Source organism: Rhea americana, unplaced genomic scaffold (genome assembly GCF_003343005.1).
Source record: "Rhea americana isolate MKP2758 unplaced genomic scaffold, rheAme1 scaffold_110, whole genome shotgun sequence".
NCBI lineage: Eukaryota > Metazoa > Chordata > Aves > Rheiformes > Rheidae > Rhea > Rhea americana.
In genome coordinates, this window is record NW_028185151.1 from 1,485,356 (window position 1) to 1,508,457 (window position 23,102).

Consider the following 23,102-nt stretch of genomic DNA (forward strand, 5'->3'; position numbering starts at 1 on the left):
GCCGGCAGCCCCCTCTCGGCCGGCTCCGCTCCGCTCCGCCGCCCCGGCCTTCCCTCCGGGCCCCGCGGAGGTGCGCGCGGAGCGGGCGCGCCGGGCCGCGGTGGGGCGGCTCCCGACTTGGCGAGCGGCGACAGGATGGCTTGCTTGGGCTGTTCCCCGCGGAAGGGGGGGCCAGTGAAGCATCCCCCCCATTGCCTCAATTTGCCCTCCCGCAAATGGAGATGGGGAGAGGGAAGGGGGGGCAGTCTGTCCCTCTCCGTCGTTCCTTTGCCCCCCCGCCCGCAGTGGTAGAGATTTTCCTGTGTGGCTCCTGAGGAGGGATGGGACAGAGCGAAGCCACGAAGCCCGTCGGTGGCCGCCCCCCCCGGCCCCCCCGGGCCGCCTTGCAGCACAGGAGCAGCGCGCAGAGGTGCGCGCAGCCGCCCGGSAGCAAAGGCGCAGCTCCGGCTGCATCTCGGCGAGGCGCAGCCTCCCGTTTGACAGGAGGGTATCGCGTTTCTTTTCTCCGGCAAGGATTTGGGATGGGGGGGGGTGGAGGGGAAGAGGAGAGCTAGAAGGGGGGAGGTGAGACTGATTCAGGGGGAAACTGCGGGACTTCGCCGAGCCCTTTCTTGCTTTGCTCCTTATCTCTGCGGCTATCGCTGGGAAGGGAGAGAAAGCCGGATAAAACGACGTGATCACATCAGGAACCTCTATAATGCGCGGAGCTGCCGCTCTATTTGTAACTGTTTTCCTCAGCCTCTCCCCGCGCTGCCCCTCTCAGAGCTGTTAAATGTCTGTACCATAAAATGTGGGGGATTTAAAGGTCTGTGGGAGGCTCCCTTTGAAAAGGACTCTGGGGAAAGTCTTTCTAATCCAGGATACTTGAGCCGGATGGGGTGGGATTGCCAGAGAGGCATAAAACAAAAAGTAAATCGGCAGACAAGCTGGGGGGCTATGCTGACATGAAGAAAGYGCCTTTGCCTCTGTGTTTTGTTTTGCTTTGATGGAGATTGAGGCTTCTCRTGTCCTAGTGCATGTGGAAATTTCTGAGCAAGCCAGGCAAGTGGCATAAATAAACAAGGCTGGGGAGAAAAGATGGGACACGCGTGTGAGCCAACCTGCAGCCAGCCAGCCAGCTCGCTCAAGCAGCRCTAGCACCAGCGGGCAGAGAAAGCATGTCAAAAAATAAACGGTCCGCGAGAAACATAAGGAAAACATTAAACAAACGGGGAGTGCGCTCCCTCCCCTTGCCCTGACAAAGCATGGCTGCGAAACGCCGCTCGCTCGCTGCGCCTCCAGCCCCTTCCCTTCCCTGCTGCGTGTCCCGGTTGGAGCGTGGACACACAGGGCAGACGCGGTGGGAGACAGACCTGGGCACTGCGCAGGTCGCCTGAAAGTTTGAGCGAAACGAGCTTTTGCAGCGGGCAGACTGAGGGCCAAGCAGAAGGGCAGCGGCATGCGTGAGCAGCCGGCGGYGGGGGGAAAGGGTCGGTTGTTCGCTGCGGACGAGAGGCAGAGCTGCAGAGCAGGCAGAAAACAAAAGCTGCGCCTTGGCTTGAGATGGGAGCTGAGAAGAGGCAGGCARGCAGAGCGAGAGGACACCCAGGTTACCCGTCCGAAACAGCTCCGTTAGGATAGAAACCCCAACAGCAACAACAAATCAAACCCATAAACAGTTACTGCAGGCCTGTGATAAAAGGCGAAGATTTATATTGCTGAAATGTGTGGAAGGAGCTTGTTCCAGAGCGAAGCTCTGGTGTGCAATTTTATGTTTATGTCGCTCATCATGATGAGATATCGGTGGCAAAGTTCACGCTGACATCAGCTATTGCAAGGCAGAGCCAACAGGCAGGGCCGGGGCGCTCGGAGCCGCACAGCTGCGCACGGGCCTGCAGCGGCAGAGCCGGTGGATTGCAAGCGGCGGTGGGACGGGGTTTGCAAAAACCCCCGCTCTCGCCAGGGAAAAGAAGGGCCAGGAGCACACACAGCTGAGAGAGCTGCTTGTAATATTTCTTTGCAACTGAAACCAATGAATCAGAAACAGCTCCCAGGGCGTTTTTGTGCATGGCTCTGTTTTTGATCGTATTAAACAGGGTGGGGAGTGGGGAGAAAGCGTGATGGTCCATATAGCTTCCGGAAAGTCGAGGATTTTGGACCCTCTGTTTTACTGAACTGTCATTAAAACCAGCAGCAGGAGACTGTAAAATCAGCTAGGTGCTGTATTTAAAACCAAAAAAGGGATCTGCTAATCAAAGAGAATTAGTGTGCAGTGGTTTCACTATTACAGCTCCTGCCAAGTGGTTTTCTATGCAACTTTCCATAGTGAAAAAATACTAATTTCAGTTTTCCGAATAACTATTAAATTGGAAAAAAAAAGAAGTGGGATTGAGATGCTCAGATTATATCCAAAATAAGACTTTAAGATAATAATATTCAATTAATAGCTGATACTGTGCTTGTTTAAAATGGCACTCCAGTCATAAAAACTAGCCATGTGAACAGGACAGCTGAATACTAACCCTTTGTCATTCTTCTCTAGACTGGAAATAGTTTGTGTAAGTGAACAAAAGGGTCATTAATTTGCCTTTTCAACTTGGGAAACACAGTAAAAGAAATAACGGCCTTGGATTGCTTCTGATACATAACTTGAAAATGGAAAGAAACATACTGTGTCAAATACAATTTCCTTATTTTTTGGGTGCTATTCATGGTGTAGATTGCATAGATCAGATGCCTGCTGCTGAWGAGTTATCCACAGCAACATCCCTGTCAGCCCGGGTCAGTAACGCCTGCTGATGTGAGAAGGGTTAGAGGACTGGAGCAGTCATCCTGAGCAAAGGTTGCACAACCCCACACATCTACTATTTGTTAAATGCCAGCAATATTCTTGGCATTACGCAGGACCCCAAGTCCTGACAGTCTTTGCCCCAGATTTTTTTTCCGTGCAAACTGAAAGAGGCAAGCAAAGAGTAGGCAAGACATGCAGAGAAGTACACATATAGACAGAATAAGYCAAATTGCATATATACATAAAAATACACATAAATGTGTGTGTGTATACATACATACATATATATACATACATATATGTGTGTGTGAATCTCTACAATGACTGTTTCCCATATTCCTAAATCTGACAGTTGTTTCATTTCTCCATTTCCTAACATAACTCATTTGTTCTTCAGTCATATTCATTTAGGAGGTTAATCTTCTGTAACATGGTGAGCATTCTCAAAAGCCGTTAATATCGCAAACAGAGGATTATGACTGCATAGTCTAAATAAACCAAATATATGAGTGATGAGAAACACTTTACTCACAGAAAGTTGAAACTACGAGAATTTGTCTGTGCATTTTTTTTTAATAAACAGGTTCCTAAAGATATAGTCCTGAAGATCTGTCCTTATGCTCCAGATATTTAAAAGATGTGATGGCAGAATGTTAATAAAATATGCAGTAGGGAACAATCCTACGTTGGCAATGAATAGACTAGATGACCTAATTGGTTTTTCCCATCTCTGCCTTGTGCAATTCTATCATTGTAATAAAATCTCAGTGTAATCAAAGAAAGTTTTGCCTTTGTCAAGTCTGCAGGATTGAGCCCTAAATTAGTATGTCAGCCTGGACTATCCCTCAGCCTGGGTTAAGTCCAAAGCCTGCTGCWGTCAGCTTGACATCAGTCTGAGAGAGGTTTGGATCTGGTCTTCTGGATAATAGTGGAAGGGAGTTGACTCGTTTTATTGTGCATAGGRAAAAAAGCATATTTGTGGGAAAAAAACACAAAGGCAAATTCTGCAGTACAAACACTCCAGATGCAGTTCAGTTAGGAAGGTCCAAGAGGAAGGCTTCAAAATGAAACTGAGAATGTTTTGGCACAGAAGAAATTTTAGCAGTTAACAGGAGGAAATCAAACCTTACTACGTCACTCTTTCCCTGTGCTCATCTATCAGTTGGTTGTCTCTTGACTTGCTATCAGATTGTAAAACCTTTGGGATGCAGACCAACCTTTTGTTCTATGTTTGCACAGTCTGTGCCTGGAGTATCTATGATCTACTACTAAAAAACTCATTATTGCCATGGATGTATCTCTGTAGTTTGGGTATAAATATTTGGGCTAGAATAGAAGTGATTAATGTAAGTGCTTTAATAAGTTATATATGCTAAGTTGGAAAAAAAAAAAAAAACTTTTGGTCTAGAATAACTTTAACCATGCAGAAAGTAATACCAAAATAACTGCACCTTTTTAAATTCATGCATTAGTTTGCACAAATATACTTTTCCTGTGCTGACAGCCTGTAAGGTAGAACAGTAACTAGGTAAGACTGGAGGATATGAGTAATGAAAAACAAAGGTTTCCACAGGACTCTGACACATCCATGCATCTTTGTGTTGGCTTTTCTATGATTCTAGTACTTAGGAAGATGATTCACTGCATCTAAGTTGGAAGTCTAAACAGTTTCTCACTTTGACTGTGTTTCCAGTGAAGTTACTTGGTGGCAATGTCAGCCTAAGTAGATCAGACACTTGCCCAAGGGATTTGCTCATTTGCGTTTCCTGTGCTGGCACAAGCATTAGCAGTATGCTGGATTAGGGAAATGAGCTGGTTGAAAAAAAGAAATCCTGCAAAAAATTGGTTTCTTTTCAGCAGGTTTGGTTCCCTAATCCAGTTCACTGTGAGGAGCCAGGAATGGAAAGCCTGATACATAAAACAGAAAATAAGGGCAGACAGTGTCTCAAAGGGATTGATTAGACAATCTCACTGCTGGAGGCGAAATGATGGATGTCCTTCAGAATGGCAGGGAATAAAGAAGAAGCCTCTGTCTGTTTGTCCTGTTTACTTGCCTGGTATGGATGATGTGCATGTTGCCCTGGATGTATACAGATGAATAGGCAGACACAAGAGAGGACAACAGTGTATGATGTGCTGTTCATGTGATGAAATTCCAGCTGTCCAGAAGAGCCTCATCTGATTGCCATGAAGGGCACACATAYGGGCTGCTACAGGGCTGGAGGTAGCCCTGCTCTGACGAGGAAYCGAGCAGCTGCAGTCACAAAATGAGGTGCAGAGCATGCAAATGTGGGATGCCCTGCGCTAGGCTAGCACRGCTGTACTGCAGTGCAAAGAGCAGCAAGAACCCTGGCTGAGCCAGACGGGAGAGGTCTTGGATACTGTCTTAATAAAAGTAACACAACTGCAGCACTGCTGCTCCTGAACAAGCATGTCAGGGTTGGCAGACTATGCTACCTGCCTGACCATCGTTATCCCGGCTTCCTGACATCCTTCTTTACCACTTTAGCATCACAACCACCAAGTGTAGCTCTAGTCTCTTTCCATAGCCTCAAAGAGGGCAGGTCGGCTTGGAGGAYGAGACTTTCAAAAAACGTGCATTAAGTGTGGCTTTTATGTAGCTGATTTTTCCTCAGCTTCCTCACCATAGTCTACAGGAAATCTTTCTTGCTTATTAACCTCATGTGCCATGTACTGCTGGTAGATGTTGTGCCTCGTTTATTGCTGTGCGGTCAAAAACTGTCTCCTGCAGCCTGGCACCATGCTCAGTAGAGACCTGTGGGTTATCAAAGGTACCTGGTGCAGCTGAGCACCACAGCCCCTCCCCAGCCCCAGTATGACCCATATCCTTTTCCACATCACTGTTTTGCAGGAGTTCACACACATCTGAAGAAGAGGAAACATGACCTGGAAACAGGAGAAATTCTTCCCCTWGCAATACTTTGCAGTATTTAATTAGAATTTTATCAAGTGAAGACAACTAGTACACCATTAAACAATTTTAAGAGGTAGTCCTTTACTAGAAGTCAGTATATACTTTTCTGACATTTATGCTATGAGATATCTCAGTGATATATGATTACATTAGGCAGATAATGCTGCACAGTGAAGCAGCAATTCTGTAACCAAATGTGCCTGTTGTTTAATTCAGAGTGTAAATTGAAAGTCCTGTAAGACTGTGAAAGAAGAAGAAGAATGTTCTGTACTTAATTCTGATATGCCAGAGCTTGGTCCTCTGTTCAGAAGAACATTTAAGCACAGACTGATGTCAATCTCTATTTTGCAGAGCCTGAAGCAGATGTGTATGCTGCTCTGACATCATTTGGACTGAAATATGCACTTAGGTGATAATGATAATGCCTTTGCTTAGTGGTTAGGATATGCAGCCAGCAGATACCAGATGCTTGTATGACTATTTCTGTTTAATGTGAAATGTATATATAGAGAGAAATTAAGATTTCACTTGACGTGGCATAAAATACCAATCTGACAGTGCAGGCCACAGTTCTTTTTCATATGGAGGCTGGGGGCTGGTAGTAGAGCAGCAATGGTTTTGTGATGAGGTTCTGCTAAACTAATATCAACATCTATGTTGAACCAAATGCAAAACAGACATCAATTACAACTTTACAAATGGGATTTAATGAAGATGTAGGCATCTTCTACCGTGGAGTGAAAACTCCCATCGTTTAGGCATATGATTTTGCATTTGACACCCAGAACTCAGTGTCAGATGCTGGAATTCCCCCTAAAATCTATGGGAACAGCTGCACCCCTCCAAATGGTTATAACAATCAACATTCATCCTGATCTGAGAGTCACCAGGAGCTGGCTGGAAGGAAACCCCATGTGTGATTTGAGCTGCTGTTTTTCCACTGAGCTGATCTCTGTCCATGCCTGATCCATTACTAGCCTGCCCACATTTCGGTGGAAAATCAGGCCCTTTCTTTCAAAGAATAGAGTCAACTTTCTTGTCTTTCAAAGTCCGCTGACAGGAGATTGTTACCTTCAGTATAATAGTCCAAAGGCAATGAAACTTGGCTGGGGGTGGAGGTGTGCTCTGTGTGCATCCTCAGCATGAGCATGGTTCAGGACTGCCCCGCCGCACTCCAGGCTCCAGCCTATGGGATATTTCAGCTGGGGTTGCTCCACAGGCTGCCTGACACTTCCATGCTGCCGTGGTGCAAAGGAGGACAGATTTATGGGGACAGAACATAAGAACAGACTATTTTAAGCTGCATCAAGTGAGGTCTTAATTTCTGTCTCTTTTCTGAAGATAGTTTACACATTTCACATTAAACAGAAATGGTTCTTTGAGCAGAAAACTGGTATCTCCTGACTGCATATCCTAGCCACTAAGCAAATTACCATCTTTGCTATCGTTACCATTTCCGTCTTCTGTCCCTGTTTTATAAAGTTATCATGCGCTGCTCGTGGAGAGGGGTCCTATTCCATTAGTGGATAGGTCTAGTCTCTCAGAAAATTCACACTCGGATTTTGTTGGCCTTGGATTGCAAGCTATTCACCCAGGATCTCCGCCTGCGTTGGCTCTGGGTCTCCATGRGGGCTGAACTCAAAGGGATGTTTACCCCAAACAAGGAAGGATGTTATGAATATAATGAGGGGCTTCTCCAGCTGCTGCTGAGACATGGTTCCTAGATCACAGCTTTTTATGTAGCCATCAAAGCCCCTCTTGGATCAAACTTCTCATACCAACCCGCTTACTGTCCTTGTGGCATATATTCAGTAATAACACTCAGGACATATCAGGGAAGAGTTTTATGGTTCCTTACATGAGACTGTCCCACCAATCTGCTTTTTAAAAGTGAAATAAAATCTACAGCTACTTAAACTGTGAGTAATTTACCTTTATAATTAACTATTTGAGAAGACTCTAGTATCCACAGATTCACACACACACACACAAAAAGCATCTACAGTGTGTTTTATAGCCGGACTTCAAAATCATTGTTAAGAAATTGTGTCTTCCTGACAAAACATTTAGTCATACTGTATGGAGTTAGTGTTGTGTATCAACAACGGTAGCTGCTGCAGCTTTGGTGCCAGGCTATTTAACCAAAGCCAAGCTGTTTAACCGTGGGGTACGGATGTAAAGAGCACATGTATATGTATTTCAGGAACTAGAAAGCTAATTTTGTAATATGGAGTCAAGCAGGGCACATGGTAGATAACAATCCCCTTTCACATTCTAACACAGGATTGAGATTTCTTAACAAAGGCAATAGAGTTGCAAAACAGCATGACTTTGTTGCAGTTAGTAATTAATGAGGTGCTAAAAGTGCCTAAACAGAGGATCGCAGACAGAGAATGCATGACTCAAGAGGATAAGAAGCCTCCATCATTTCAAACAACAGTGTCATTTAAATAAACAAGAAGCAAGTAACTCRGTTTCGTGGGGTGGGAAGGGTGCATTAGCAGCCATCAGAGCCCTTCCTACAGCAGCATGCAGATTAGTTGGCGCATTTCTGCCTGTGTGAAAGCAGTGGTGATCTCCTTTGCCAAATGAAGCCAGAGCTTTAAGGTGTGAAACATTTGTTTAAGCCATTATCGGGGGAAAGGGGTGGAATCCGCCTGACAGGCACTCTTTTTTTTCCTCATAAAAGACATCATTTCTGTCATCTCAGATGAGATGTAAATCCTTCGGTTTATGTCTTTCGTTTTCTTTTTGTTTGCATTTTAACAAGCACGAGAGATTCATTATGGCAGTCCAGGTTTATTATATTTTTAAGCAAAATCAATTCAAGTATTATACAAAAACAGTTAAATTTTATAAAGTGTTTGTCCTGTAATGTTTACTTTTTTTCCAACCAAACATTTATAAATAGATTTGGAGAAATGTGGCAAAGCACCAAAGTCATCCACTAAAATATTTCATAAGAAACTATAATGTGAAAGGGGAATAAAGGAACACTTTTGGAAGTGATGTTTGTTAGTGAATTCTTTTTCGTGGAGGGGGATATGATGCAATATGTCATGTTGACCCTTTGAATTCTATGGCACAATGATCCAAATTTATTCCTGGAGGGACTGCAGTGCAGTACATGAGTTGTAGTCAGATTGAATTCATCTACACATTTTTGCAGTTAAAAAGATGCTTCCCCCCCTTCTCTCATAGTTAGTAACTGAGAATCCATCACATGTGGGAAAGTGATGGAGTTAGTTAGTAAGAAATACAGTTTCTGCATTATTGAACCCAGGCAGCTACAGTATATTTAAGCACTTTTTTTCCTTCAGATACCTTTCCATCTTAGCGATCTGTAAAGAGAGAGGGAAAAATACGTATGCCCTCTGCTCCCCTCTCTTTTATGATGTATGAAACTTATGGAAGTTATTTGATGTTCTTCTTGTTCTACAGTAGGAACATAGATATAAGTGCTTTGAAAGATTCTGTTCTTTGAATCCACAGAGCCCTTTCTTGAAAATTCAGTGGCTTTTTCTATGCTACATTTTCTCCTGCTAAATATCTCACTACTACTTGCAATTCCTTTTTGCTCTCCCAGACTGAGCAGTAGTGGGAGCATTAGCAGATACAGAGTGTGGCTGGACACTGGTATTATATGCTGTTGTGTGGTGCAGAATTAGACTGAAGAAGTTCAGCTGAAAGTATCATGAGGACTTCAGTAACTTCATTGATACTGTTAGCTTTAAAACAGATAACCTAGTTAGCATTTKTATCCCTTTTAGAAAGACAAGCATTTGGGATCTGCAGATGTTCCAACATTATGTTGAGTTTATYTGAATCCTCATCTCCGGAGACTCTTATTCCCAAAGGCTGAAGCAAATGAAGAGTYCTGCACTACAACAGGCCCCCATAGGAAAGGGATCCACTATGCTCTGACTAGTCACTTTRGATGAAATTAAATCAATGCCATTTCTTTTAGTTGAAGAAGACAGGCAGGATTTGATCCCCCTTACTGGGAAAGCATAGATATATACTATTATGGCTACTTTATCTTTTATCAAAAATTAAGATCTTCCTTGTTTCTCAGGGCTCTGGTTCCAGGGATGCACTTCACCCTTAGTCCTGTGGGCACCTACTTCTGCCAGGCACTGGGCAAAAAGCTCTGCATARGAGAGCCGGCCAGTCACCAAGAGAYTGCATTTAGAGAAAACCACATTTCCATGGGACTGCTGTGAGAGAGTTCCTAACAACAAAACTCGTATCTCCTGTATCAAGCTTTTCCTTAAAAATACTCTAGAGGGAGTCAAATCTAAAAGTTTATTTATCTTTAAAGTATTTCAACTGCTGTTCCTTMTTTAAAATTATTGTTTGTTTCCTGTTTGTTTGTTTTAGGCATATCTATGAATATAGCCKTTTTGTTTGACTGTGTTTGTACATTTTCAAATCAGGTATGTGCTAATAGTACTTAAGAGACATTACTTGGAGTGATGTGTCACTGCTGCAGGAATATATAGCCCTTGAAACCAGCTAATGCCATTTTTAGCTTTGAAGGAAATAGAGYCCGAGGAAACAAAGTAGGAAAGAAAGTTTAAAAAGTTTCACATCCAAAAGAAATGRAAATACAGCTTGTGTTGAAGATCATTTTCCACAGTGCTTTGTATGACCTCAGTATCTGGTGACATATTTAAGTCTACTACATGGTAAGCTGGTATTAGAAATGTAACTCTGAATCCCATCCCATAACATCCCATCAGTTACACATCAGTCTCCTAGATGAAGGCTATGAATAGATCCTATTTAGAAAAATGAATCCACCCTTAACACTGATTTATTATACAAATACGCTACTATTCTTGCRTGTGGTTGTCACTGGACTGTTTTTAAGAATTAAACTTATATTGAGATGGGAGGTGAGGGACAGCTATGCCACCTCAAAAGTTGTTCTGGGAGACAGTCTGTCTTTTGGAGCAAAGCTACCTCTCTTTAACCTCACTTTTCATACATATCCAGCATAGCAGCAGACTGGAAACTTGTCTGCTTTTATATAGCTTCCTTTGTTGCAGCTGCTAAATCTCTCCTGGCTTTCTGACAACAGCAGAAAATAAGCATTTGTTAGAATACCTATGAATTCAATTTGCCCTTCCCTCAGAGGAGAGAGAGAGCGTGCAATGCTTATGAAGCTCCCTTCAAGAGATTCCTCCACAGTCGTTGAAGGAATTAAACCTACTGCTTTGCAGAAAAGACTGTCTGGTATCTGGCAAGCCAGAAACTCCACAAATTCCCTGAGATCCAAACATCAAGCAGAGATAATGAGGGGGAGGCCAGAGCTAGCAGTTGAATTTCAACCTGGTTTCACTCATCAATGAACACAGCCTGAACACAGCGACTCTGAGAGCAGAGCCCTGTTTGTGCTGAGCCCTGTGTTTTGAGGGAATCCATACTTCTTTGATGAGAGAAATGGGAAGGACATGAGGGGGAGGGTAGTCACCTACAGGTAGAATTAGTCTGACCAAATATTTGCATATGAACYTGTCATCTAGATTAGTTTTGTAGTCAGCAGAAAGACACAAGTTTTTCTACGACTGATACATTCATCTTATGGTAGATGTCTAAAAGAGTTGAGATAAATTGTGCCCTAAAATATCCAGGTGTCTAAAGTAAGGTAAAATCATTTCTCTTCTACACTGTTGTGTACATGCAAAGGTACATGCAGAGGAAAGTTTATACAACTGGTAGAGTGTGGAGAATAACTTTTGTTGATATTTTTGATTTCCAAAATTATTCTCATTGGCTTTGTTTCACTTAGACCCGACACATTTTGAGGAAATCCCTCAGAAGCACTACTCCCCTTTCCTCCCATGCCTCTGCCTCCTAGACTGGGTAGGACATGTGGTGGGAAAACAGTGTTCACTCCTCTCTTTGCCAGTATCTAGTGAGTTTGCTGTGGACACTGCAGTAAGAAGCCAAAGGGGATATCTTGCCTAACAGTGCTCATTATGTTGACTGGAGCTTTTACATTACAGCCCTTTGTCTATAGCTAGTACTTTGTGTTCTTCCTTGCCTCTAAGCTCCAGAGCCAGCACCTTGCCCCGTGTCTCTCGGACAACCCAGGTAGCTCCCGCTGACTGTCTGATGGGCCCCAGGGAGGTCAGGTCTCTGTGCAGCAGAGGAGCAGCCTGGTTGCTGCAGGCTGTGACATCTTTCTCCCTCTTTAATAGTCCCCCTGTTGGAAAAGTCCTAACTGATGTGAGGAAGAGGAAGTCGTTGGTCAGAAATCACTGGTTAAGGCAGGGAAGAGCCAAGCTGGTTTTCCTGTTTCCAGTCAAGAGGGACAGGGAGTTGATTCCCAGTTCTCCACAGTGTCAGAAGGAGAAGGCTGGATTGAGTTCCCCTAATATAACCTCACCTAAYGTAATCCACAAGTTTTCTGTAAATCTAGAGAGAAACTGCAGCGGTTTCTTTCTGGGCCTGACTCCTCAGCCTTTCTTGATAGCATTAATAAAAACCTATTTCTATGAGAAACTTCAGTTTCAATGCATCTCCTTTTCTTACAAAGCAGCTAGATTGAATAATCTAGTTATACTCTTCAGTAATATTTTCCTTTTGGTGCTTTCTAACCACAACAACGAGCTTCCCTGAGGAACAAAATAGGCTAAAGGACTGGTGGGTGAACTATAGCTATGTTTTTTAAAGAAATCAATGAAGAAAATGGGTGAAGAGGAAGCTGGAGTTAAAGTGAAACACTGCCCTACATCTCACATGGCTCAAATAGCATGTTTTCCTTCTCTATATCTTTCTTTCTTCCTTTCTCTCTCTCCTTTCCATATTTTTCTTTTTTTGTTATTAAATGAGATAAATTAGGTTTTCTGAAGCCTACAAAGAAGCTTGATGTCTTTCTTACATACACAATGATTGATTGCCTCTCTCATAGCCAAAGAACAGCATCAGTAGAACAGTATAAAAGGACACTTTACTAAAATTAGATGGTTGGCTGCTGCCTTTGATGCATCCACCCTTTTATAACTGAATAGAATATTTCACACTTTTCATCTTCAAAGCATCTCTAAGCATTTACTCATTAGTCTTCACAGTAACCTAGAGAAATATCATTACCTTTWTCATCATGTCCATGAACAAAGCTGAGACACAGAGTGCCTGTCTAAACTCACATTTTTTCTTATAAGTTTGCTACAAGCCAACCTTCCCTCATGGTAAAGATGATGAAAGAGTTGGTGTAGACAAGCCACCAACAACCACCAGCATGGGTTGCCACTTATTTCAGCTAATCTCTGCACTGAGCTAAGAMTGGACTGCATCACCATTGAAATGGCAGGAATGAGTCCACAGCAGTGTTACCATTATTGCTACTTATTGGTGGAACTGAGCAGTGGGAATGTTCTTTGGACTAAAATCAATATCGACACAGCAAAACATTCCTGTCCACAATCAAGCATATTAGCTGTGCCAAAATAACTCTCTGTAAATATTCCTATTYAGTTCATCTAGAGTTATGAACTCTAAGCTCAGGGCTCCGTAAGTCATATGTGGGATGAGGAGAGGTAAAAAAGGCATAAGATATCTGGCAAAAATCTGGATAAGGAAAAAATATCATGTTCAATCTGAGCTGTTTTGCAAACTCCACTCTTAATAGTCTTGTTGATTTTTTTTATAGTGAACTTTGATGTAACTAGGTCCTGTACAAGCAGAACATGGGTTTTAGGCATGATTTTGCAATCTCATCTGGTGTTACTCAGCATTYGCACCAGTACAGTTATTCATTATTGGCATGCAGTATGTATGAGTAGCCAGGTAATTGTGCCAGGGATATATAGACAAATGGCAAACTCCATGCTGAAAGGTTATAAACTCAAGAACAATTTTGACAGAATATGGCTTTACTGCTTTGCAGCTGGCCAGGGTCCAGGAGCAAAGCAGTTACTTTGATTCAGCGTGAGCCCCAAGCTAGAAAACCCTTCTGGGCCTGGACTGGCACTGTGCAGAGCCTGTTTGGGTAGCCTTGTGCTGGCCCAAACTGGCAGCAGGCAAAGCACCACAGGCACAAGGTGATGCAGAGGTTGAGCTCAGCTGAGCTCTGACACAATGCAGAAGGTCTTATCTCCTTCCGGGCACTGATGTCCCCTGGCAGTGCATCTGTGTAGAGCCAACCCCAGTTGAGGGCTGCTGGCATTGGTTTGCAGGACCTGAGCTAACCCTGTGTGGAGCCACTGCTGCACCCACTCCAGCCCATCTCTGTGTTTCTGTATTGTCTAGGTTTTATCATTAGCCCTGGTCCCCCYACTGTCTTTTCCTCCCACACCTTGCTCCACACAGCACACGGTTGACCTGTTGGATCTGTTGGAACAACCGAGGGGAAGACAGTTCTCTTGTGCAAGAAAGGGCTGCAGAAATGGCTCTAGCAGAGATAGGTCCTACTGTGAAAGAGGGTGTTTGTTCAAAAACCAAAAATAAAAGTGTCACCCTAAAATAAAAATGCCCTCAAAGATTTAAAAGACAAGAGAAAAAAATATGTTCACTTAAAAATGCTCAAGACTGCATCTACATAGCAGACTGCTGGGGCGAGCTCAGTGGGTTAATGGAGTAACCTCTCACCCCTGGAAACTAGTTTAAATCTTGCCTTAGGGTAATAAAGGAAAATTGCATCTGATGGTGTCAAATTAGTCCCTAGTGGACTTTTCTCCACATCACAAATTTCACACAATTTGTCATGATTGGCAGAATCTGTTGGAGGGAAGTTCAGGATGAGAATGTCTGAGGTTTTGTAGCATATAAGTCAGTGGCAGTGACAGAGCTGTTTGGAAACAGCTTTARCACTATCAGGCCTCCGCTGTCAGAACAAAGCCCCAGATTCACCCCCACTCGTCAACCTAAGGGAAGCAAATAGAGAAACCATCACCTCATGATAGAATTAAACTATCAGAGCCTCTTCAGCCAAGGAGTTTTGTCAGAGTCAGATCTGACCTATTCCAGACTTGCACCCRCATGTCTCATTCAGTGAAGCTAATTTGGGATTTACATCAACTTAAGTGAGAGGTAAAATTAAAATCATACACTTAGTAGAGTTTAAAACAATAAAATGTTTTTAAAGGTAGCAGTCTTGTCATAAATAAAACTGCAGATTGTGATGAAATGGGTTTATTTCATGTGAACCATCATGTATGAAATACTGATTTGAGAGAATTCCGCCAGTCTGTAGGTGCACGTTTCTTTCAGGCACTGAAACACATCTGTCTCACACATGCATGTGTATACACAGGGTTGAGGACTGATGACTTAAGGAATATTTCCTATGCATTRGATTTTTGAACAAATGATTTCTAAAGATATTAAAAGAGCTTTTTAGAAGACTTTGAAGAAGAACTTAAAGGATAGGAGAAAAAACAGAAAATGGTGGTAAAGGAGCTGGGGGAAGCTGAAGTCAGATTCAGAGTTGGTGGAATTTCAGATCTTCTGTTCATTCTGGTACTTGAGCAGAATCACCTCTGATGCATCTGGGAGCCTGCTAAGAGAAGGGCTGGAGAAGTTAGCCCAAAGTCACTTCATCCACTGCTATGATTTAAGAAATAATTTCCTTATCTTTGGATGCTGTGAGAAAGAGATAGCGCATAGCCATTCCGATGCAGGCCCACTTGGGTGTTGGAGTAATAACATTATCTACATATGTAGGCTGCTGTTATTGTACACTGACTTTAAAAGCATCACAGCCCCTTTTTGTGTTATTACTGGATGTCCTTACTTCAAGTAGGAGGACTTGTCAGACGGCTGCTTTCCAGATTTATTGACTTTGCTCATATCCTGTTGAAAATTCTTAATAATGGTGCTGAACTGGATATAAACATGTGTTTAATGTCTTTGAACAAGAAACTTAAGCACTTTGCAAAGATTAGCTGAAATAAGTGGCAATAACATGTGTGTTTTCTTTAAACAACAGGCAAAAACTGTACTTATTTTTTACAAATAAGCTCTCTTGACAAAACATAGTTTAGAAACCTTGAGTTAAATTCTCCTGCTGGTTATTTTGGCTGTTCCCCACTCACGTTTTTTTCTGTATTGATCAAGGAAGGAGGCGACACGGTGCCTGTTGTCAGCGTTGTACTTCGTTGTGTTTCCCGTGGGGCTCTGCACTGGCAGGGTCAGGGGCCCGGGGCTGTGCGCTGCCGTCCGGCYGCTCGCGTCTGCTGGCGAGAGGAAGGGGAGGCTGGCAGGCTGCTTGCAAGGAGTCTGTGAAAGCAGGCACAGGAAAGTAATCTGATGTACGCAGCACAGCAGACGACCTATGTGACATTTTGGAAGGGTTCTGTATTTTTGCTGGAAAAGACTTAAAATCTGCAGATGGAAAAAGGCTAAAAACCGTTGTGTCTAGAAGATAGGCTCATCCATCAGCTGGCAGTCAGGTAAGAGGAGAGTAACATCTAACTCAGTCCTTGACATAATATGTGCCCTAATAAAGCCCAGTTTCACGGACCCATTTTAAAGCAGAAGTGTGCAAAGGAGCTCTTTGCTTCTGCTTCTCATCCTCTTCCAGCCCACTAGGCTGCATCAGCACCACTGCCTGTCTGTTTGTGCGGGGAACCTTCCTGCTGAAGGGAAGGTTCCTGCTGAAAACCTGATGGGTTTTTTTCTTATCTTTTTTTTCCTTTTCTTTTTTTTCTGACAAGCTATTTTTTTCAGCCATATCAGCATCTAATCCAATTCTTCGTGCAGCTGCACCAGGGCTTGGAGGGGCTGTCTGGAGGCAAAAATGAGCAGATAGGGAAAGAGGAAGGGGGAACACAAACAGTTTTGCTGCCAGATGTATGACCCAGCCTTCCTCCCTTCACCTCTGTGACTCGTCCTCAGTCTCCACTCTGTTTCAGTGCTGGCATTGTTGTAGCACAGGGCCCATGCTCTACTCAGCATTTTTATAGTGCCTCTTATAGGGGTTAGCCTCTAGAAGACGCAAATAAATGGTAAGATGGACAATCTAAATTAAAGCTTTTTTCAGTATAAGTATGTTTTTCCACATAACTAAAATACAAAAAAATGTAAAACAGGCAAAAGTTAACAGTGCTGGCTGAAACACTAGATCACTATGTTAATTTCCGACCTGTTAGCGCTCTTAGCAGCTCCCTTTGAATGACTACTTTTGAAACTTTGTACCAAACATTTCTCCAACATACTCTGCTGTGTTGCAGATCCTGATCTACCACTCCAAGTACTAATATTAAAAAAAAAAAAAAAAAAAAAAAAAGAAAAAAAAAAGAAAAGAAAAGAAAAGAAAAAAAGGAAAAAAAAAAGAAATCTATCTGGTGGAAGCAGGCAATGACAGGAAGGAGCAATGCAGTGGATCATGCTTTAAATAAAGCAGACTTTTCCCTATGTCATTGTGCACGCAACAGCTTTGAAGACCAACTGCAAAGCTGAATTAAGTGCATTAAGCTGAATAATATAGGTTCAGGTCTTTCCTCAATACTGGGGAGATGAGGAAGGGAGAGAAAACTCAGAAAGGATATATCTTTAAATATCTAAGAAAAGAATAAACTTTTCCCTAAAGGACTCTCTCACTTCCTGACTTTCTAAAATTTTTCCCCAGAGTGCATCTGTCCATAATAACTATTACATATTTTCACAAGTTTGGAGTAAAGATGAGCTGAAATTTGACTTCAGTGCAGTCTTATGTCCCATATAAGCAAAAGAGCAATGTCATATGGTTCTCAGTGCATACAGAGATGAACACAGATGTGTCCACCCCCCCAACGCATATCCCAACCTGTTCAGATAATACTTTCATCAAAAACTGCTGCCTGAGGAGAAGGTCATGAGATACGATGTGCAATGGGCAACTAAGGACAAGCAAAGATGGTGTCATGGGCAAGATTTGACAGTAGAAGAAGGATTCAGAGAGCGCTGCATTTACATTAGTCATGGTTTCTGTACAAATCTGTGTGGATTTTTTTTCCTTCAAAAAATACCTCTCAACTATTTTAATCTAAAACAGAACTCCTTTAGTTAGTGAAAACAGCGAGGTCTCATCTTTTTGCTGGCTACCCACTAAAAGCATAAATTAGACTTAGAATTTTTTTTATGTTGTGGATGTCTGATACATAWATAACACCATATGTTACACAGAAGTGGAAATAAAGTATCATTCTTACCTTGAAAATGACATCCCAATTTAGCAGTCATCTCTGTGATTACAAATGCAAACAGAAGTGTTCTGCTTAATCTTCGCAAAATACTGTATTACTTTTGTRCTGCCTCCAAGTATATCAGATATTGTATTATATGTGCAAGGGGAAATCCCTGCCATCTTCCCGCAGTGTGCTGCCGATACATACCAATCAGAAAATCTAAATGTCATCAGGAATGACCTGCAGAGTGAAAAATTTCTTCTAAAGAGCATATGGATCCCACTGACCTCAGGAAATATTTAAAGACTGCATACACATTTCATMAAAATTTTTGAAATCCCAGGGGGCAAAGAGGGAATAAAAACATGACAGAGAATAATTAACAATGGCGGATATTGCACTTTTCTTGTTCAACAATGGAAATCAGATACTTGATATTAATAAAGGTCATTATTTTTAATTACTCCTATTAAAAAGGCTAAAACCTGCTCTCTCACAAATTTTCAAGAGAGTGGTTTAGTTTTTCCTTTGTTTCTGTAATGGTGGTTGTATCACTCAGAGCAGAGAAAGATACCACTACTTTGAAGAATGGCATCTATTTTAACTTCCTGGGAGACTGTAGATGAAATATTCTGTTCAGAGTATGAGGAAAAATAAACYGATGTTCCTGGAGCAAAAGTGGCAGGTGGCAGCCCTTGAATTCGCCAAGACTGCTGCATCCAGGGATGTTTCCTTCAGGGCCCCTGAGAGGTAGCTGCCCTGTTCCCTCTCTGCCCTCGAGGATGGCCAGCCCTTCTGCAGCCTTCCTCCTGGAAGGTGGCAGAGAAAATCCCAAATCAGGGCATTTGTGGGATTACCATCTGCACCAAGAGGGTCTACTTTTGCTTTAGCTCTTCTGCTATCTGTAACTTGACTTTGAGCATGTCACTGATGCCCTCTGTTTTGCTCCACTTTTTGTATGTGTGGGTTATTTAGCACAGTGTTTTAATAGGGAGCTTTTAGTCATTTCCAGAAAAAAAATGTGAAACAGCTCACAATTGATGACAGAAAGTAGAATCCTTCCTTTTTCTGGATACAGGTAGCCTGTCTGCTCCAGTCACTTTGCCGGCTCATTTGTCATGCGTTCTCAGGACTGTACTGAAGAATTTGTTCTACTGATGTTGGTTTTTGGTTAGTCTTTTACCTATCTCAGAGCTTGTTTTGCTCTCCTCTTAGTAATTTGAACAGCACTTTTCCAAAGTCCTGGAATAACACTGTTAAACACCGAAGTCCTGCGATTAAAGTGCCCCTCTTYCCAAGGGTAAACTTAATCAGCTTGCTTGCTTTTTGCTAGTCAGACAGACTTTCTTAACAAAGATAAGCCTTGTAACCATCTGAGTACATGCAAAAGTGATTTGGGGGGGTGGTCTGATATAAGGCCTGACACTAGACAGTTTTTGCAGTTGCTGCTGTTGCAGTCTTTAGCACAGACAAGTAGTCACATAGGACAGTAGTGAGGAACTTTCTACCAACTCTCAACCACAGGATTTTCAAAGGCGTTGCACATCTTTTTTAGTCTCTTGCATGAAACAGTCCCTTGAGAGAACAGAGGGCTTGGATTTACTGCTGCTGGCACAGGGTATATGTTGCACTCACCTACTTAGTTTTCCCTATAAATCAAGCACAAGTTACCTAGTTTTGCCTTTGCAGTATAGGAATGAGCAGTCGGCTGCTGCTGATGTATAGCTTAATATTAGATACTTTCCAGTAATGTGTAGATGAAATATTGCAAAGTTGAAACTTTTTGCAGAGATGAATTTGTTGCACTGACATYCAGTGTCACAAAACGCTGCCACAACTTCCAAATTTCTCAGATGTTTTCCAAGCTTGTTTGCCTTCAGGTTCAAGAACATGAGCCTTGCTACTGTCAACAGGAAAAAGAAAGCCCTAAGGACAGAGTGTGCTTCAGGAACACTACTTCCTCTGGGCTTGTGTTGTTGCTGGGTTCTTCAGAGAGGCAGCAAAATGTTGAGGCTCTTGGGGAATGTCATAAGCATATTTCTTAAACTTTCAGACCTTTAGTGCTGCCAGATCCACCTTTCATGACCTATTTCATGAAGATCTGCCCAGCATGTACTGGGAGAAGGAGAAAGGGGTGACAAAGAAGTGTGAGAGAGACATTAATAGCCTTCATTGTGCTCATCACACTCCAGATTCAGACATAAGTCCAATCTCACTCCTTCCATGAAGGCCTATGGTTAACCCTTCCTAATTTTTTAGTAGATACATAAATAGCAAAGAGATTTAGAAATGTGAGCGGGTAACTACCATTCATAAGTTTCACAGTTAACACAAGTCTGTGATGGTATACGCTCAGTGAACTTGCTCCAGAAACAGAAACAGCATCATCACATCAGTGTGACGCTGATCCCAAGCAAATCAGCCATGCTAGGAAAACCTGCTCAGTGCAGGTTTTGGTGCTCTGCTTATCTTGCTTCCAGGATCATCGCTCATCTCTTTGCATGATGCTGCTCTGTACCAYGCAGCAATGTGCTACGAGATAACATATGGGCAAAAAGTCTTGCTAGAAGTACCATACCCAGGCAGAACTGATGAAAAGGCAAGAGGAAACAACCTTCATTTCTGTCAATGCAAAGTCAATGGATTACTTCAAACAGCATTTTGCTGYAGAATGTGGAAGGATTTGTTTCCTTTCTCTTCTTTTATTCCCCTTGTTTAAGTAAAATCCAAGTATTTATTTAGTATTTTCCATCTGAACATAAGGAAAAGCTTTACTGTGAGGGTGACTGAGTGTTGGAACAGGTTGCCCAGAGAGGTTGTGGAATCTCTGTTCTTGGAGATATTCAAAACCTGTCTGGAAACGGTCCCRGGCAGCTTGCTGTAGATGATCTGTTTGATCAGAGGGTTGGATTAGATGATCTCCAGAGGTCGCTTCCAAACTCAATCATTCTGTTACTTTGAGTCTGTGATTTTGCTAACAGTTATAGCAGGGGTGCCCCCCTAGAGACTTGCAGGCCCACACATTTRATATGACCTCCCAGAAGACTGTAGACCAGGTCAACACAAAATGAAATGTACCAAAGTACATGCTKCTTTCTTTTTTTTTTTTCTTTTTTCCCCCCTTGGGGAAGAGAAATGACTGGACAAGAAGCATGTRCTGCCTGCCTGTCTTTCCCTACTCAGTCTCTCTTTCTTGAATGCCAAAGAAATTGCACTGAATACTGCACAAGTGTGCTCTAGTGATGTAGAAGTGCTGTGGAAGAGGCATGAAACATCAGGAAAATGCTGAATCGGAAGGTAGAGCTGGAAGGCATTTGAACTTGTTCTTCTGGCCTTGTCAGCCTTTATCTATGGATGGTTCATCTAGACAATTAATTAGCTGTACCACAGATAGAGAACACCCAGAGCAGATTCATGTTCAAGCCCAGCAGGATTTATTAATTCAAGCTTGGCTATATGCAAATCTAGCCATACTACTTCCAAGGCYATGCAGCCGTTTTCTGACGTTGTCCCAACTAATGAGCCCTGACAAGCTTATTCTGATTCAATGTAGAGCCAAAAAGAAAGTCTCTGCTCTGCACTTCCAGCTTATTGGGGTCCAGAGGGCTTGTTGTGGCTTGAGCACAGCAGTATTCTGATGGAATCTGCAGTTCAATGTAGCAACTCCAAATTAAATTCTCCTCCTAYCAGATGGAGAAGTACCACAAAAACATGATGCAAAGTGTTGCTTGGCCTTGCTAGTGAATAAAATAGTTTTGTTAGTACCTATTTGTTGAGCAAATTGCTATCTTTTCTTAAATTATGCTTCGTGGCTCAGATGTTGTTTGTCCTGCAGCTATCGCCTCGGAAACCTTAAACTAACAAATTTTAAATAATGTGCTCCAGTCCATGCATTGGAAAAAAGGTTGCATGTCCACATCTTATCTGAATCAAACGTGCTGGATCAGCTGATAGCACTCCAATCCAGTGTTATCATTTTGGACCCATGGCCAGACACGGCAGGCCTTGGAGGGGGACAGAGACATGGCTGTGCGGGAGCTGGGAGCTGGCTTTGGTCCCAGGTGGACACTATGGTCAGTGTTGCAGTGCTGCTCTCTCTGGCTGTCCCCTGACTCACTTGATCAGAGCTTTTACATTAGCATGGGAATTCCAGCCACACAGTCATCCTGTAACAGCACTTGTAAAAAAAAATTGACACAAAGCATGGAAAAAAAGCTGTTTCTGTATTATGCAGTAGTTCTCCCATAATTAAAACCCACTGCCCAGATGTTGGATTCCCAATAGAACAGTAACAATCCTCAATAGCAGGGAACTGGTTACAAAAGATGGGAAGGAGTCTCGAGAGATATAAAGCTACTTATATCAAAGAACACTCTCCTCATGAACATAGGCTTATTGCTTGCTCAGAAATCTGATCCTAAAACTTCCAAAGCCTTTGATTATTTTTTCTGCTTATTCACTGGAAGCACATTGGACCAGGGTGTTTTTCACTCTTTTCACAGTTGTTGTAGCACATGTAAGTTCCACTTTATAATATTGAAGTAGGACTGTTGAGTATGCACACATTTTTAGGAAGTGGGTGGCAAGAACATCCACAGTCTCTATGCAGGTGATAGAGCACTATAGTGATGACAGCGCTGGATTTTCTTTCTGCTGGCCTAAAATTTATTTCACATATGTTTTACTTTCTACTTTAACCAGATGATGATTTCATTGATTTATCTGCTATTTTATGGACCACACATTGTCTTAGATCACTATGATTGCCTACAATGAAACAGCTCTCCTATGTGGCAAAGAAAATGCCAGGTCAACTTGTATGTATCCTTGTACATCATCCCTATGATAGCGACACCTCCCTTATTGAAAAACAGTGAAAGAGAATAAAAAAGTATGAATGGGATAACAAGTTTCAGAATGACAAGGAGTGTTTCCAAAGGTCAGGCAATCACCTTTTGGAAATACTATAGCTTATTCTGCCTAGGAGCCTTTGCTATCATGACTCATAATACAAATTCTGTCAGTGCGTCAGTGGCAGATCCCTGAGCCCATGATGATTTGCTTATCTCACTAAGCAGCATTTCAGGAGAATAGGTATGTCTTTCCCTTTCACAGCCAATTAGTATTAGTGTCTGTGGGAAAACTCTGATGACTGGAGCTAGCCCCCAGGGACCATATCCTCCTTTCAGCTGGTTAAGGTAATGTAGCAAACTCTTTCCTTATTAACATCCTCCTGCTGAAACAGGGACACATCAGTGAGTGATCACAAGGTGAAAGGGGC